Source organism: Schistocerca cancellata, chromosome 6 (genome assembly GCF_023864275.1).
Source record: "Schistocerca cancellata isolate TAMUIC-IGC-003103 chromosome 6, iqSchCanc2.1, whole genome shotgun sequence".
NCBI classification, from domain to species: Eukaryota; Metazoa; Arthropoda; class Insecta; order Orthoptera; family Acrididae; genus Schistocerca; species Schistocerca cancellata.
In genome coordinates this window covers 279,228,579-279,245,971 of record NC_064631.1, presented here as the reverse complement: position 1 = coordinate 279,245,971, position 17,393 = coordinate 279,228,579, and the positions used below count along the sequence as shown (strand labels likewise).

The window sequence follows — 17,393 nt, the reverse complement described above, 5'->3', positions numbered from 1 at the left end:
GGTTTGTCGGAAGCCTGGTGTGAAGTTTTGTAAGAAGGGGAATAGTATTGGAAAAATACAATCTGTGAACGAAGGCCCCGTGTGGTGCCAGGATATGGGCATCGATTGTGTTAAAGAAATATTTTCTAACTGAATTAGGCAGTTCTTCGAAACGTGTAGATTTTTGGCTAATGAAGGAAGAGGGATCGATGTGTAATAACAAAGTTATTTTACAAGTCACTTCCCTCTTCTCTGGCCATTTCAGCACTTTTCATGTCTTTGACATCAATTAACGACCCTTGCAGAAGTGTCGTCTCACTGCTCCTTCTCAATGCCATAAATTTTTCGTAGAAAAGTCAGCGCACCACTCCCGCGCGCTTAGTTGACGAGCCAGGTCCCAGTAGCGGTCGATCTGGGGGGCGGGGCCGGCGGTGTTTTGTTTCTGGTTTGCTGGAGGGGTAAGTTCACTCGCGCAATCCCAAAGACAAGCAAAAGAGTCGCCGCTGTAATCGGATCTGGCGCCAGGCTCCGCTGTAATGGCGCCAGCGCCGCGCTCTCCCCAGCTAATGCTGCGCCCGAAGCCTCCAAATGGTGTTGGTAGTCGCCCGTAGCGGCGTCTGTCCAGAGCTGTCTCTGGTGGCTCACGTAACGTAACGTAACGTAGCACGGCTATTCTCCGCTAATGAGAAGCTGGGAGTGCATCGCTCTAACTTTCGTCGTTATCGATCATCGTTACGACATTTTCATCTTCTACTAACTTACAAGAAGGTACGTCGCAAACCGGGTTGGAGTGCAAATAATTGTAGACTGGCAACAGAGCTGGTTTGGAAGAGAGCCCCTGTACTCAGTCTTTGCTGAAGAAATATTATGTAGTTAGTGATCTAGGTGTGAACAACGCATATTGTACGTTCGTAATTGAAGGGAAGATTTTGGCGTAATTAGTAACTTTGTGATGAAAACGCTGTGAGTGTTGGTGCTTGCAATAGTGCATGTTTTGTCCGTATACCAAATAACACCGTTAAGGAATTTGAAAGTCCGAGAACCTGATTTCATTCGAAACACTTGGTACCCTTAACAGTGTGCCGCGTCAGATAACATTCTTCCTAACAATGGGACCGCGCCAACTCGTCATCAGTGATTTTCTCCAACTTTAAGGTATATGGAGAGGTTGTCAAGAAATGATATATGCAGAGGTTGTCAAGAAATGAAAGTAACAAAAGGGGGAGTTGCAGATGGCCAAGAGTTTAGTAGAAACAGCATTTTCGCAAGGGTCGTGAGAGGCATGAGCCTTTTGAGATAGAGTAGGTTAAGGCAGTGGTTGACGCAGCAGGAATGCTAATACTGGGGATAGTATGATGGATTCCTGACGTGAGAACGTTTTTTTTTTATTTTGGGTTTTTACGTTACTTTCACTGCAAATAAACCGAAATAATGTCCAGAGCACTGAGTTTATTTACACTTTCATAAAAGCAGTGAAAAGAAACGCAAAGAAAAGTTTCGGTATACAATAAATTTTCTACTTTTTATTATTAGGTAAAGAACTTGACCGAAAAGCCTTAAAAATGCTCTTATCTCGTCGAGGCACAAAAAGAAATCACATTCTGAGAAGACTGCATCAGAAAGAGTTCATTGTATATCTTCAGCAATTTTGGCCAATAGCCGGCCGGTGTGGCCGAGCGGTTCTAGGCACTTCAGTCTGGAGCTGCGCGACCGCTACGGTCGCAGGTTCGAATCCTGCCTCGGGCACAGATCTATGTTATGTCCTTAGGTTAGTTACGTTTAAGTAGTTCTAAGTTCGAGGGGACTGATGACCTCCGATGTTAAGTCACAGAGTGCTCAGAGCCATTTGAATTTTGGCCAATATTCGGCTAAATGATGCATTACGTGTGGTTTGCCGCCAAACTGTTCAGTGATAGACAACCTTTTATTAATGCGAAGCGTTTGTGATTTCCGTAGAAACCTTAAGACAACCACGTAGTTGTAAAAATGCGGCTTTTATAGTGTGCCCAAGATGCTGAGACGTTTACAGCTTCCCTTTTTGTTTTACGATGAATATGACCATATCAAGTATACGTCATCAACGGTAAAATAATAATAGTATCTAATACTGTATACGAAGCTTTCGTCTACACATTACAGTCACTTCCTGGAACTTCATTTACAATCTCAAATTCTGCATTGCCTTTCCTTTTCATGCCATTTATGAAAATTTAAGAAATATGATATATTCGAGTTTATTTCGTATTATGTGTAGTGAAGATAACGCAGAAACTGAATATGAAAAAAATAACTTTCTTTATAGGGTCTCGAGTCACTACCCTGCGTAGTGTTTGTACTGCGCCAACCCCCACCTCGAAACAACGCTATTTTAAATTGGTCGTGCCTTGCGCGACCTGTGGCAGTACTGTCGTTTTTTCTAACGCTTGGCACATACGCCGCATTTGGAGGAAATCGATGATGATGAGCAGGCGCAGTCACCTTGTAAAACAAAGCTCTTTCAAGCGAAGTTTCTGCACACCTCGTGATGATTGGTGGCCTTCTCCTGCACACTCTTATAATCTTCGACGATCTTTCATACATATCAGATGACTGCAGTGTGTGAATTCGGTGTTTGTGCCAAAACCAACTGCACTGAGCTCAGTGGAACTTTCAATTATTATTTGGTCGATGATGCAGTCTTGATAATGAGAGACGGAACTCAGATGGTTCAAATGGCTCCAAGCACTATGAGACTTAACATCTGAGGTCATAGACTTAGAAGTATTTAAACCTAACTAACCTAAGGACATCACACACATCCATGCCCGAGACGGGATTCGAATCTGTAAACGTAGCAGCCGCGTGGTTCCCGACTGAAGCTCCTAGAACCGCTCGGCCACCGCAGCCGGCGGAGACGGAACTCATTTACATGTGTGAGACGTAAAAACGAAATATTTGACATGCCTGTATGTTGAAGCCTGCAAACATTTAATTGAAAACAGCCGTCAGATACCTAAAAGTAACCATGCAGGGCGTCTGAAACTGGAATGACAGCATAAAATAACTAGTAGGAAAAGAGGTCTTAGGGTGAGAATGATCATGATGATCTTAGGAAAATGTCACTGGTGTGTAAAACGTTAGGACGAAAGTAGCTTCCACATGACTGCCGAGTAGTAGCCCTATGAAACTTGTGTCTTACAAAGAAAGAACTGCTACACCATAGTACAGAAGCTAACTCCAAGAAATACGCATATGAAACGACAGGACTGACACTTTTATTCAAAGACAATAATTACAGTGAGAAGTTTTAAACATGCTGCAGCCCTGTTTAACACTTTGAGATTTTGCCTGCCCAATCATCTAAAAAAAATGGTTCAAATGGCTCTGAGTACTATGGGACTTAACAGCTGTGGTCATCAGTCCCCTAGAACTTAGAACTACTTAAACCTAACTAACCTAAGGACATCACACACATCCATGCCCGAGGCAGGATTCGAACCTGCGACCGTAGCAGTCGCGCGGTTCCGGACTGCGCGCCTAGAACCGCGAGACCACCGCGGTCGGCCCAATCTTCTAAGGCTGCCTCTAAATGTAAAAATCTAAAGAAGAAACTATTAAGTACAAGTATGGCTATTCAGTTTAATAAGCAATGTGAAAAATGGGGACTAGTTGCTACTTATGCGAAAGCCTATATTAATTTTGCTACTTGTAAGAAAGATCCCAAGTTCTTTAGACCCACCATTAAAAACCTAATTCCGGTAATGTTAAAAAGCTATATGCTAACTGTCTCTGTATTGTATTGTTAGTCAGTACGTACACTTTTATATAAAAATTTTCTTTTCTCATAAATTTGTAATTATGTTAAAGGGTACTCTGAACATTTAAATTCTGATGAAGGCATTCTTAGAAGTGTTGAAACCTAATTCCTAGGACTAAAAATTGCGACCGAGGGCTCATTTGTTTTAACTTTAATTACATTGAGGTCACGCTGATTCATGATGGTCTCTTGAACACTAAAAAAGGTAGAACATGTTTCTTAAGAGTGTGTGTAAACAACATACATGATCTGCAACGCGCTTCGATGCTGACCCCTTGCCGGCCGAAGTGGCCGTGCGGTTAAAGGCGCTGTAGTCTGGAACCGCAAGACCGATACGGTCGCAGGTTCGAATCCTGCCTTGGGCATGGATGTTTGTGATGTCCTTAGGTTAGTTAGGTTTAACTAGTTCTAAGTTCTAGGGGACTAATGACCTCAGCAGTTGAGTCCCATAGTGCTCAGAGCCATTTGAACCATTTTTTTGCTGACCCCATTGTTGGTAAGGGGTTCTTGTGGTAGGACGTTCCAATACTCCGTCATTGTGGTCGTCAAGTGCTCGATGTTCGTCGGGTGTGCTGTAGTATGTGGCCCAACGCATCCCAGACATTTTCGCGGGATTTAAGACGAAGGTAAGGGCAGACTAGTCCATTCGCCGAATAACCTCTCGTTCCAAGAGCTCATGTATCTTCGCTGTTCCATGCGGTCACGGATTGTCTTCCGTAAAAATGAAGTCATGGTCGAATGGACCCTTGAAAAGATGCACATTGTGAAGGACTGCAGTTCCATAATAACGTTGACCAGTGAGTGTTCCGTGTTAAAGCATTTTGAGATTAGTACACACATACAACATTATAACTCCCCACATCATAACAGCTGGATCACCAAAACTATCATGTTCGACAGTGTACCTAGGTCCATGATGTGTCGCACATCTCGCTATATGAGAGTACAGTACATCCAGAACCACCACTCGGGGTCAGCCTGTTCCCATTCCAGAGGAACATTGCGATCCCACTGCTCGTTGGTCCAGTCGGCGTGCTCTTGGTAATCGCAGACGGTTCCGCCGATACGGGGGGACTCAACGAAACAGAACGTACTCGTTCTCTGTTGTACTCGGCTGGTAAGTACTTTTCAGTTTCAATAAACTTCACCAAAAGCCGTATACCGTAAGCTATTTTATTCTGAAAGCAACCAGTTTCGGCAATTCATTTTGCCATCTTCAGGTCCCATATTTAGATAAAAGCGTATGGGGTCTGAAGATGGAAAAATGAATTGCCGAAACTAGTTGCTTTCAGGATAAAATAAAATATCGTACTTTTGTGTCCCGCCTGGAAGGCGGTGTGTGGGTAGAAGTACAAAAGAACTCCGTCGTCCGGCCACGAGTGGCCTACCGGAATCATCCGACCGTCGTGTCATCCTCAGAGGAGAATGGGGACAGGAGTGGCGTGGGGTCAGCACACCGCTCTCCCGGTCGTAATGATGGTATTCTTGACCGAAGCCGCTACTGTTCGGTCGAGTAGCTCCTCAATTGGCATCACGAGGCTGAGTGAACCCCGAAAAATGGCAACAGCGCATGGCGGCCTAGATGGTCACCCATCCAAGTGCGGACCACGCCCGACAGCGTTTATCTTCGGTGATCGCACGGGAACCGGTGTAATCACTGCGGCAAGGCTGTTTCCTGGGTAGGAGCAGGAGCAGGAAAATTACGTCGGTACTGCAGTGAGTAAAGGTGGCTTACCGATGCAAGAAAGAATACATAACTTTGTACAGATGTGAAGTCTTAGACCCGTCGTATGTAGAGCAAAGCTGAAGCGAAGTTTCCTGGCTGCTGCACCTGATGGAATGGGCAGAATCTACTGTGGTGCTCGTAGAGCTGAACTGCGCCTGATAGAGGTCACTGTCATCGTTGTCTGTCGTAGTGCCAACTTAACTGGCACCTAAGCCATGGCATCGTAGCTATCGATACCACACGTACAGTATACGGTTGCTGAAGTTTATTGACTTTGAAAAGAACGTACACGTAATCGGGCAAAAAGACCATGCTCATGCAGTCGCCGTGCCACTGTGGAGCGTGAAAGAGCGTGCCTTCCATTCCTGTTAACAGAAGTTGCAATTGCATCCACTGTCTAACGAGAAATCTTCTTGCCTGTTGCTCAATGTTGCGAGCATCTGCTGCTGTAGTTCACTACGGTCCACCTCTCCTCTCCTTCGGACAACAGCGACTGTGTTTCGGAACGCTCCCATTGCAACTGATTCAATGCTGTGAGCAATACCAAACTCCTGGACTGCACTTGTGACACTTCGTCTTTGTTCCAGTTTCCTGATAGTTCTTTCCCGTATTAAGTTATCCAGATGTTGTCTCCGGGACACGGTGTAATGAGTAGCAGCACCACAGTGCACCACAACTTCTCGCTGATTGAAACGCAGTCTTTTCACGTTTCTCCACTTGAGTGGCGTCGCAGGGCAAGCCCCATGTGCAGCTGTACTCAGACTGACCTCTTGCTGTCGTGCGGTAGCGTTCTCGCTTCCCAGGCCCGGGTTCCCGGGTTCGATTCCCGGCGGGGTCAGGGATTTTCTCTGCCTCTTGATGACTGGGTGATGTGTGATGTCCTTAGGTTTGTTAGGTTTAAGTAGTTCTAAGTTCTATGGGACTGATGACCATAGATGTTAAGTCCCATAGTGCTCAGAGCCATTTGAACCATTTTTTTGACTTCTTGCTTCGTGACGCCCGGACCTCCATCCTGTTGTTCATTTGTTATGGTACTTTATACGTCTCTATGTTAAGTTTTGAAGAGCAGTGTACTTCATCCACAAAATAAGCGACGCAATCAGGGAATTCTTGAATACTGTTCAGCAGTCTGAGAGACTTACCTAGTTAGTTTAATGTAAGAGATACAAAACATACACCAGAGAGCAACGCATATAGTAACACGATCGTTTAGCTGGAGAGAGACCTAACTGAGGTGATCAACGTACTCCATTTGAAGGCACTGTATTAGGTGTTGTGCATCACAGAGAGGTTTAGTATTGCAGTTCCGATCGCATATTTTCCAAGAAGAGTCTGGCACTCCATTACTTATTCCGATATACGTTTCGATTAATAAGAACGGTGAGAAAATCTGAGAATTTACAGGTCTTACGGAAATTTTGCGGACAGTTGTTCAGCTCAGTTACCATTCGGTTAGCAATTCGCAGTATTGGCGGACGATTGCACTCAAGCGCTCGGACGTAAACAACAGCAGTGGCGGAGCGAAAAATGGCTCTGAGCACTATGGGACTTTACATCTGTGCTCATCAGTCCCCTAGAACTCAGAACTACGTAAACCTAACTAACCTAAGGACATCACACACATCCATGCCCGAGGCAGGATTCGAACCTGCAACCGTAGCAGTCGCGCGGTTCCGGACTGAGCGCCTAGAACCGCTAGACCACCGCAGCCGGCATGGCTGAGCGTTACGAGTTGTTTTCGATACGTTAAAGTGCTGTCCATATTTTCCTGATAGTGTCTGTTTAATACTGTTTTTATCAGTATCGACTTTTTTTTGAGTTTTCATTCGTTTCATGCCTTCCGTGATTTAAAACCGACGTCCAGTGAATATCGTTAGTGCGTTTACAAGCTACTGAAGACATCCGCGCGGCATCTAATTGTGACGTGTCGTATGGATTCTTTACAGTGCTTTCCGTGATTTCCAGACAGCGGCGGTTTAAGATTAGAAAATATTTTGCTTTTTGCTTTTCATTGAGTTCGTATCTTGTACTACCTTCGTTCAGCGAACTTCTAGGATGTTATTCTACTGCTATCTCGCAATTGGAAATTTGCTACACAGTTCACCAAAAGATAAGTTTTTACAGATTATTATAGTTTAGTTTCATATGTGGATGTTGTACTGGGCTAATTGGAATGGGCGAAACATATCAGGACTGGAGGTTAGTATTTCACTCTGGAAGAATCAGCTCGTACGCTAAAATTGAGTCAGATGAGATTCTTCCATGCGGTTATTGATTACGTACTCATAAAAAGAAAATCATGGAACAAAAGAGAAGGTTTGTGACCTCCAGTCAGAATTAGAAATGGCGAATTGGGAATAAAAAAATGTCTGAACGGGAAAAGTAAGAGATGGGAGAAGGTGACAAGTAAAAGAGAAAAAGGCTGCAGCTGGCAATCTGTTTCACTTTGTACTTGAAGTAGGAGAAGAGATTCGACCAATTTGTGAGTTTAGTAGAATGTAACAGACCCGTGGGAACGACTTTAACGGTAGATCGGCAGAAAAGTCACGTAAAAAGACAAAGAAAAGAGGAGTCTTCCTGCTAGGAAGCAGTCACGGTAGAAGTGTGGCTCAATTGCTTTAGCAAAAGCTAAGTGTAGTATACCAGTCACAAGGATGGTGAAACCTAGCGCCAAACCACGACGGTAGTTGACGGAGAACATAGGGGCCTTGGGCAGAGATCGTGATAGACTGGATAAGATACTTATAGTAGGAGGAGCAGGAAACAGCCTAGATAGCAAATTTAAATACATCTTTAACGATGTCTTGAATTAAATAGATGCAGGAACTTGTGAGGTGTTTGTGGAGGTCTTACAGCGACATAACCTGTCCTGGGTAAACACAGCTGTCAACGGTGTGAACAAAGAGCTGAGCGAAATGTTTTTGACTTAAACAAATCCCATATCCTAATTCTCATATCCGAATCACGCCTGTTGCTACATTTGAGAGATGGGGGTACACCAGTCATCTCCTGCACCAGAATAAGAAGGGAGAAGGAGAAAAACTGGCTGAGCATCTTGCTGATAGTCTAAGGGGGACTGCAAGCAAACGAGACAAAATCCCTGTGATAGCTAGAGCCCATGTGACCAATTTCAGGTAATAGACTGGTTACAGACAGGCAGTATTGAAACAAACAGCATCATACAATATGTAACACCTTTCACAAAACTAAAATTAATTTTTTGCTTCAGAACAACATTAAAGAGTTAAAAAGACGATGTTGTTGTTGTTGTGGTCTTCAGTCCTGAGACTGGTTTGATGCAGCTCTCCATGCTACTCTATCCTGTGCAAGCTTCTTCATCTCCCAGTACCTACTGCAACCTACATCCTTCTGAATCTGCTTAGTGTATTCATCTCTTGGTCCCCCCTACGAATTTTACCCTCCACGCTGCCCTCCAATACTAAATTGGTGATCCCTTGATGCCTAAGAACATGTCCTACCAAACGATCCCTTCTTCTGGACAAGTTGTGCCACAAACTCCTCTTCTCCCCAATCCAATTAAGTACCTCCTCATTAGTTATGTGATCTACCCATCTAATCTTCAGCATTCTTCTGTAGCACCACATTTCGAAAGCTTCTATTCTCTTCTTGTCCAAACTATTTATCGTCCATGTTTCACTTCCATACATGGCTACACTCCATACAAATACTTTCAGAAATGACTTCCTAACACTTAAATCTATACTCGATGTTAACAAATTTCTCTTCTTCAGAAACGCTTTCCTTGCCATTGCCAGTCTACATTTTATATCCTCTCTACTTCGACCATCATCAGTTATTTTGCTCCCCAAATAGCAAAACTCCTTTACTACATTAAGTGTCTCATTTCCTAATCTAATACCCTCAACATCACCCGACTTAATTCGACTACATTCCATTATCCTCGTTTTGCTTTTGTTGATGTTCATCTTATATTCTCCCTTAAAGACACAATCCATTCCGTTCAACTGCTCTTCCAAAACGTTTGCTGTCTCTGACAGAATTACAATGTCATCGGCGAACCTCAAAGTTTTTATTTCTTCTCCATGGATTTTAATACCTACTCCGAATTTTTCTTTTGTTTCCTTTACTGCTTGCTCAATATACAGATTGAATAACATCGGGGAGAGGCTACAGCCCTGTCTTACTCCCTTCCCAACCACTGCTTCCCTTTCATGTCCCTCGACTCTTATAACTGCCATCTGGTTTCTGTACAAATTGTAAATAGCCTTTCGCTCCCTGTATTTTACCCCTGCCACCTTTAGAATTTGAAAGAGAGTATTCCAGTCAACATTGTCAAAAGCTTTCTCTAAGTCTACAAATGCTAGAAACGTAGGTTTGCGTTTCCTTAACCTTTCTTCTAAGATAAGTCGTAAGGTCAGTATTGCCTCACGTGTTCCAGTATTTCTACGGAATCCAAACTGATCTTCCCCGAGGTCGGCTTCTACTAGTTTTTCCATTCGTCTGTAAAGAATTCGTGTTAGTATTTTGCAGCTGTGGCTTATTAAACTGATTGTTCGGTAATTCTCACATCTGTCAACACCTGCCTTCTTTGGGATTCGAATTATTATATTCTTCTTGAAGTCTGAGGGTATTTCGCCTGTCTCATACGTCTTGCTCACCAGATGGTAGAGTTTTGTCAGGACTGGCTCTCCCAAGGCCGTCAGTAGTTCCAATGGAATGTTGTCTACTCCGGGAGACTTGTTTCGACTCAGGTCTTTTAGTGCTCTGTCAAACTCTTCACGCAGTATCGTATCTCCCATTTGATCTTCATCTACATCCTCTTCCATTTCCATAATAGTGTCCTCAAGTACATCGCCCTTGTATAGACCCTCTATATACTCCTTCCACCTTTCGGCTTTCCCTTCTTTGCTTAGAACTGGGTTTCCATCTGAGCTCTTGATGTTCATACAAGTGGTTCTCTTATCTCCAAAGGTCTCTCTAATTTTCCTGTAGGCAGTATCTATCTTACCCCTAGTGAGATAAGCCTCTACATCCTTACATTTGTCCTCTAGCCATCCCTCTTTAGCCATTTTGCACTTCCTATCGATCTCATTTTTGAGACGTTTGTATTCCTTTTTGCCTGCTTCATTTACTGCAGTTTTACATTTTCTCCTTTCATCAATTGAATTTAGTATTTCTTCTGTTACCCAAGGATTTCTACTAGCCCTCGTCTTTTTACCTACTTGATCCTCTGCTGCCTTCACTACTTCATCCCTCAAAGCTACCCATTCTTCTTCTACTGTATTTCTTTCCCCCATTCCTGTCAATTGTTCCCTTATGCTCTCCCTGAAACTCTGTACAACCTCTGGTTCTTTCAGTTTATCCAGGTCCCATCTCCTTAAATTCCCACCTTTCTGCAGTTTCTTCAGTTTTAATCTACAGGTCATAACCAATAGATTGTGGTCAGAGTCCACATCTGCCCCTGGAAATGTCTTACAATTTAAAACCTGGTTCCTAAATCTCTGTCTTACCATTATATAATCTATCTGATACCTTTTAGTATCTCCATTGTTCTTCCATGTATACAACCTTCTATCATGATTCTTAAACCAAGTGTTAGCTATGATTAAGTTGTGCTCTGTGCAAAATTCTACCAGCCGGCTTCCTCTTTCATTTCTTAGCCCCAACCCATATTCACCTACTACGTTTCCTTCTCTCCCTTTTCCTACACTCGAATTCCAGTCACCCATGACTATCAAATTTTCGTCTCCCTTCACTATCTGAATAATTTCTTTTATTTCATCATACATTTCTTCAATTTCTTCGTCATCTGCAGAGCTAGTTGGCATATAAACTTGTACTACTGTAGTAGGTGTGGGCTTCGTGTCTATCTTGGCCACAATAATGCGTTCACTATGCTGTTTGTAGTAGCTTACCTGCATCCCTATTTTCCTATTCATTATTAAACCTACTCCTGCATTACCCCTATTTGACTTTGTGTTTATAACCCTGTAGTCACCTGACCAGAAGTCTTGTTCCTCCTGCCACCGAACTTCACTAATTCCCACTATATCTAACTTTAACCTATCCATTTCCCTTTTCAAATTTTCTGACCTACCTGCCCGATTAAGGGATCTGACATTCCACGCTCCGATCCGTAGAACGCCAGTTTTCTTTCTCCTGATAACGACATCCTCTTGAGTAGTCCCCGCCCGGAGATCCGAATGGGGGACTATTTTACCTCCGGAATATTTTACCCAAGAGGACGCCATCATCATACAGTAAAGCTGCATGCCTTCTGGAAAAATTACGGCCGTAGTTTCCCCTTGCTTTCAGCCGTTCGCAGTACCAGCACAGCAAGGCCGTTTTGGTTATTGTTACAAGGCCAGATCAGTCAATCATCCAGACTGTTGCCCTTGCAACTACTGAAAAGGCTGCTGCCCCTCTTCAGGAACCACACGTTTCTCTGGCCTCGCAACAGATACCCCTCCGTTGTGGTTGTACCTACGGTACAGCTATCTGTATCGCTGAGGCACGCAAGCCTCCCCACCAACTGCAAGGTCCATGGTTCATGGGGGGAAAAAGACGATGGACCTATAAAATGTGGAAATTTCCTAAGCATTAAATGTCATTTCCCTCTCTGAATACCACATAACCGCAGGGCCAGAGGAAAATATCAGAAATTATAAAATTCTATCACTTATGTGTAGAGTTAACATGGAAAGTGGTGACCATGCAACGTTTGTTGGACACAACAATATTAAAATCAATAGTTTTTTGTTGATCAGAACCTAGAGAAGTACCCTTGTAAGCTGATATTATAAAATATTTTTTGATAATTGTAACACTCTACAGTTGCCCCCTAGAAAACTTTCAGTTGTTTATAATGAATTTTTTGTTTACCTGTCATGTGGGAGACAGTGCTCAGGCTGAAAGAATCAATGTGTACATACTTGCTAATGGACTGGCTGACCAGGATGCACAATTAATGGAAATAAACAATGTGGCGCCTTAAAACCCTGTAGCAGTTTCATACTAAGTAGTAACGCTTATTTGTGAAAACAGCATATAACGTTTTACGAGTGGGTTTAAAAGGGCTTTTATGGGATAAGGAACTTCTAGACAAAGAAGATAGTGTCAGGATTCAATTTATTCCATAGTAAATTTGTATCAATATTTGAAAGTTACTTTCCTAAATATTATCTACAGGACCCATTAAAAGGAATAATTTAGCTGTGGATAACTAATGCAATGAAAATCTCTTGACAGAGCATGGTGGAAATTTATGTGAGGGACAGAGTATGTTAAAATGTGAGTTACTTGAATACGACAAAATATAATGTGCTGTTTTAAGGTTAATCATTGAAATGTGCGGAAGTAAGCATGTCCTGACAGAAATAAGTAATGAAAATAACAAGTTTAAAACTTTATAGAATATTATCATGGGAGACAGGACAGTCATTCAGCGTACAAGGCATCATAACAATTAAACTAAATGTCAATGTTGTGACTGATACTTCACAAGATGGAAGTACTTTCACCAATCAGTTTCTAAATGTAACAGCATAAACAGGATTAAATGGTTCATTTGAAGAAGCAATAGAATATATTTTAATAGTCATTCCAGAAAATATGAAGTAACTACTATTTACAGTAACACCGTTCACTGAAAATGATAGAATTATAAAAATTCAATCAAACCAGAGTTCATGTGGAGTTGATAGAATTTCAAACAATTCTGAAAGGCTGTTCCAGCTTAATAAGTTTCGTCCTTAGTGATGTGTACAATGCATCACTGACGCAGAGAATATTTCAGATTACAATAAGTAACTCTTAAACCTCTTCCTAAGAAAGGTTATAACACAGACTTAAACAAGTACCTTTCAGTTTCCTAGCTGATATCTTTTTCTAAAATAGTCGAAAAAGGTTAGTCCCACATTTCAGTGGAAACAATAAATTTTTGTAGCATATCACAGTTGGGATTGTAGAAATGCTGCTCAACTGAAGATGCTGTTTATACATTCACTCACTATCTAGTGCATTCTTTAAATAATAGATTATCGTCAGTTGCTATTTCTGTGATCATTCCAAGGCGTTTTACTGTGTATATCATGTTACTCTCTTAGAAAACTCAACTTTTATGGAACTGATAGCTTCACACACAGCTGGTTTGAATCATAGTAAACAAACAAAGTGCAAACAGTGGTACTGAATAACTCAGAACATTTTGGAAGGGTGGAAAATATAAGTGTCTGGGGAGAAATCAACAGGAAACTCAATTTTGAGACTTCTCCTATTTCTTATATACATGAATGTCCTACCAATTAACATTCAGTAAGCAGAATTGGTACTTTTTGAAGATGATACTAGAGGCAGCAACAGAGGAGACGGTGAATGATATTTTTCAAAGAATTACAAAGTGGTTGACAGAAAATGGACCCTCCCTAAATCTTAAAAAACGTACTATATTCAGAGCTGCACAACAAATATACGTGTCAACAACTGATGTAGCATATGAACAGGAGTCTGTAAATAGTGTGGAATGCTCCAAAATTTGTGATGTATATTAATGAAAATGTAATCTGGGAGAAGCATTTAACTTAACAGTTAAGATCAGTTAATTTTGCTCTTGTGTATCTACTAATCTTGGAATCAAAGGAATCAACATTTTGATGTATTTCCTGTATTTCCACTCAATAATACCTCACGGAGTAATTATGTGGGGTAACTCATTAATTATAAACTATGTATTGATTGTACAAATGCGAGCTGGATGAATAATATATTGTGTTCACGAACAGACATCACGTAGGTACAACTTCAAGGAATTAGGTATCCTAACTGCTCCATCACAATACATTATATTCGCAATTTAAGTTCATTATAAATAACATACCACAGTATCAGAAGAACAATGATACACATTCGTACAACACTAGGGGGAAGTGACCTTTATGGCCTATTATTTAAGCTGTCAGTGGCTTAGACAAGAGTTCAGTATGTGAAAACATAAATCTTTGATGATATGCCCAATAACAAAATCTTTGATGATTTGCTCTATAACATAAATTGTCCGACAGGTAGCAAAGCAAGTCTTAAATCCACCTCTGACTCATTTCTCCTGGACAACTCCTTCTATCCTATTGACGAATTCTTAATTCAAAACAGTTAACCATTTGAAAAGGAAAAAGTAATATGTAGTTGTATGAGTAGGACTAATGAATTGTGTCCTCATTAATGTTCATTAATGCTAACACTAATCACACATAGATTTCCTGTAAACTGACTCCTTTCGCATCATGTTCGTAAAAGAATCGTACAAATGATCCATGGAACATTGACCTGACAAGCTAACCAAATACGATTACATAACACTTGCTATTAAACAAAGACATACTGGAGAAACGTCTCTGATTGTTGCTGGAGGTACAATTAAAAATGCATTCACCAGATGCATGTGTTACATTATTTAATTTCTATGATTTATGAATGCTATGAAATACTATTAAAAATAGTATCTTTGTGTAGTTTTCAGAGTGGGTTCTACATTTTATTGGAAACGTCTAGGTGTCCAAAAAATATAAGCAAGATAAGGCAAATCCTTACAGATTGTAAACATAGATTTCAAACTTACCTTATTAGCCATCATTCCTTAAATTTATGAAATTATCTGTTTTTAATGATTAAAGTGTTAAGTATGTAACAAGAAGTGTTTATGTTGGACAGTGATTTCTGTAGTTAGATAACTATTGTTCTCTGCTATAAATAATATACAATAATTTAAATAGCTAGAACCATAACCCAGTTCTCCACAATTTACAAAGATTTCTGTGTTACTTGGAAATATATCTGCAAATACACTCCTGGAAATTGAAATAAGAACACCGTTAATTCATTGTCCCAGGAAGGGGAAACTTTATTGACACATTCCTGGGGTCAGATACATCACATGATCACACTGACAGAACCACAGGCACATAGACACAGGCAATAGAGCATGCACAATGTCGGCACTAGTACAGTGTATATCCACCTTTCGCAGCAATGCAGGCTGCTATTCTCCCATGGAGACGATCGTAGAGGTGCTGGATGTAGTCCTGTGGAACGGCTTGCCATGCCATTTCCACCTGGCGCCTCAGTTGCACCAGCGTTCGTGCTGGACGTGCAGACCGCGTGAGACGACGCTTCATCCAGTCCCAAACAAGCTCAATGGGGGACAGATCCGGAGATCTTGCTGGCCAGGGTAGTTGACTTACACCATCTAGAGCACGTTGGGTGGCACGGGATACATGCGGACGTGCATTGTCCTGTTGGAACAGCAAGTTCCCTTGCCGGTCTAGGAATGGTAGAACGATGGGTTCGATGACGGTTTGGATGTACCGTCACTATTCAGTGTCCCCTCGACGATCACCAGTGGTGTACGGCCAGTGTAGGAGATCGCTCCCCACACCATGATGCCGGGTGTTGGCCCTGTGTGCCTCGGTCGTATGCAGTCCTGATTGTGGCGCTCACCTGCACGGCGCCAAACACGCATACGACCATCATTGGCACCAAGGCAGAAGCGACTCTCATCGCTGAAGACGACACGTCTCCATTCGTCCCTCCATTCACGCCTGTCGCGACACCACTGGAGGCGGGCTGCACGATGTTGGGGCGTGAGCGGAAGACGGCCTAACGGTGTGCGGGACCGTAGCCCAGCTTCATGGAGACGGTTGCGAATGGTCCTCGCCGATACCCCAGGAGCAACAGTGTCCCTAATTTGCTGGGAAGTGGCGGTGCGGTCCCCTACGGCACTGCGTAGGATCCTACGGTCTTGGCGTGCATCCGTGCGTCGCTGCGGTCCGGTGCCAGGTCGACGGGCACGTGCACCTTCCGCCGACCACTGGCGACAACATCGATGTACTGTGGAGACCTCACGCCCCACGTGTTGAGCAATTCGGCGGTACGTCCACCCGGCCTCCCGCATGCCCACTATACGCCCTCGCTCAAAGTCCGTCAACTGCACATACGGTTCACGTCCACGCTGTCGCGGTATGCTACCAGTGTTAAAGACTGCGATGGAGCTCCGTATGCCACGGCAAACTGGCTGACACTGACGGCGGCGGTGCACAAATGCTGCGCAGCTAGCGCCATTCGACGGCCAACACCGCGGTTCCTGGTGTGTCCGCTGTGCCGTGCGTGTGATCATTGCTTGTACAGCCCTCTCGCAGTGTCCGGAGCAAGTATGGTGGGTCTGACACACCGGTGTCAATGTGTTCTTTTTTCCATTTCCAGGAGTGTATATAAAAATATTCTGCATCTAACACATTACAAGCAACAACACAACATATTAATTTAAACCTACATTGAGTGACAATACTTTCTGAAAGAATTCATAATTTTTAAATGTTCTTTCGTTTTTTATCTAAGACAACATATCTGACACTTTTTGTTGATGAATTGACAAGTTATATTCACTAAAAGAATCGCAAACTACATAGAAAAACAATGAAATTCAATGCAGAAAAGGGTCAAGCTATACTCACAGATGGATTTAGCACAACTGACAAATGAAATGTGCTACCAATACGGTAAAACCTAGGTTTCTACGCACTACCACTTTACCTACAATCCGTTAAGTTTTGTGGAAACGTCTGGCGAAATTTCAACAAACTCTATACTGGAAACACAAGACATAATTCAAATTATCTTTTACTCTTTTCCTTTTTATTAACAGGCTTTTCGGCAAATAATACTGTCTAGTTCGTTTAATGTGTTATCTGTATGTTTTACATTAGTGATACATTTTGGTACAAGTGATCATCAGATTCAAACCTCTCAACTAATTAAACAATGTTTAATGTTAGTTACACGTTTCAAACCTACCGATTTCGGCTGATACTTGCGTCATAGCATGTTGGAGATCTGTGTATCACGAGCCTGATTTGATGA

General features: G+C 42.3%; 1 protein-coding gene and 1 pseudogene across 1 annotated transcript in view; one reads left to right on the top strand and one right to left on the bottom strand.

The window, feature by feature from the left end:
• LOC126088289 (zwei Ig domain protein zig-8-like) overlaps window positions 1–17,393 on the top strand; it is a 377,426-nt gene that overhangs the window by 74,488 nt on the left and 285,545 nt on the right. The gene's annotated exons all lie outside the window — the stretch shown is intronic.
• LOC126089981 (5S ribosomal RNA) lies at window positions 5,334–5,451 on the bottom strand (annotated as a pseudogene).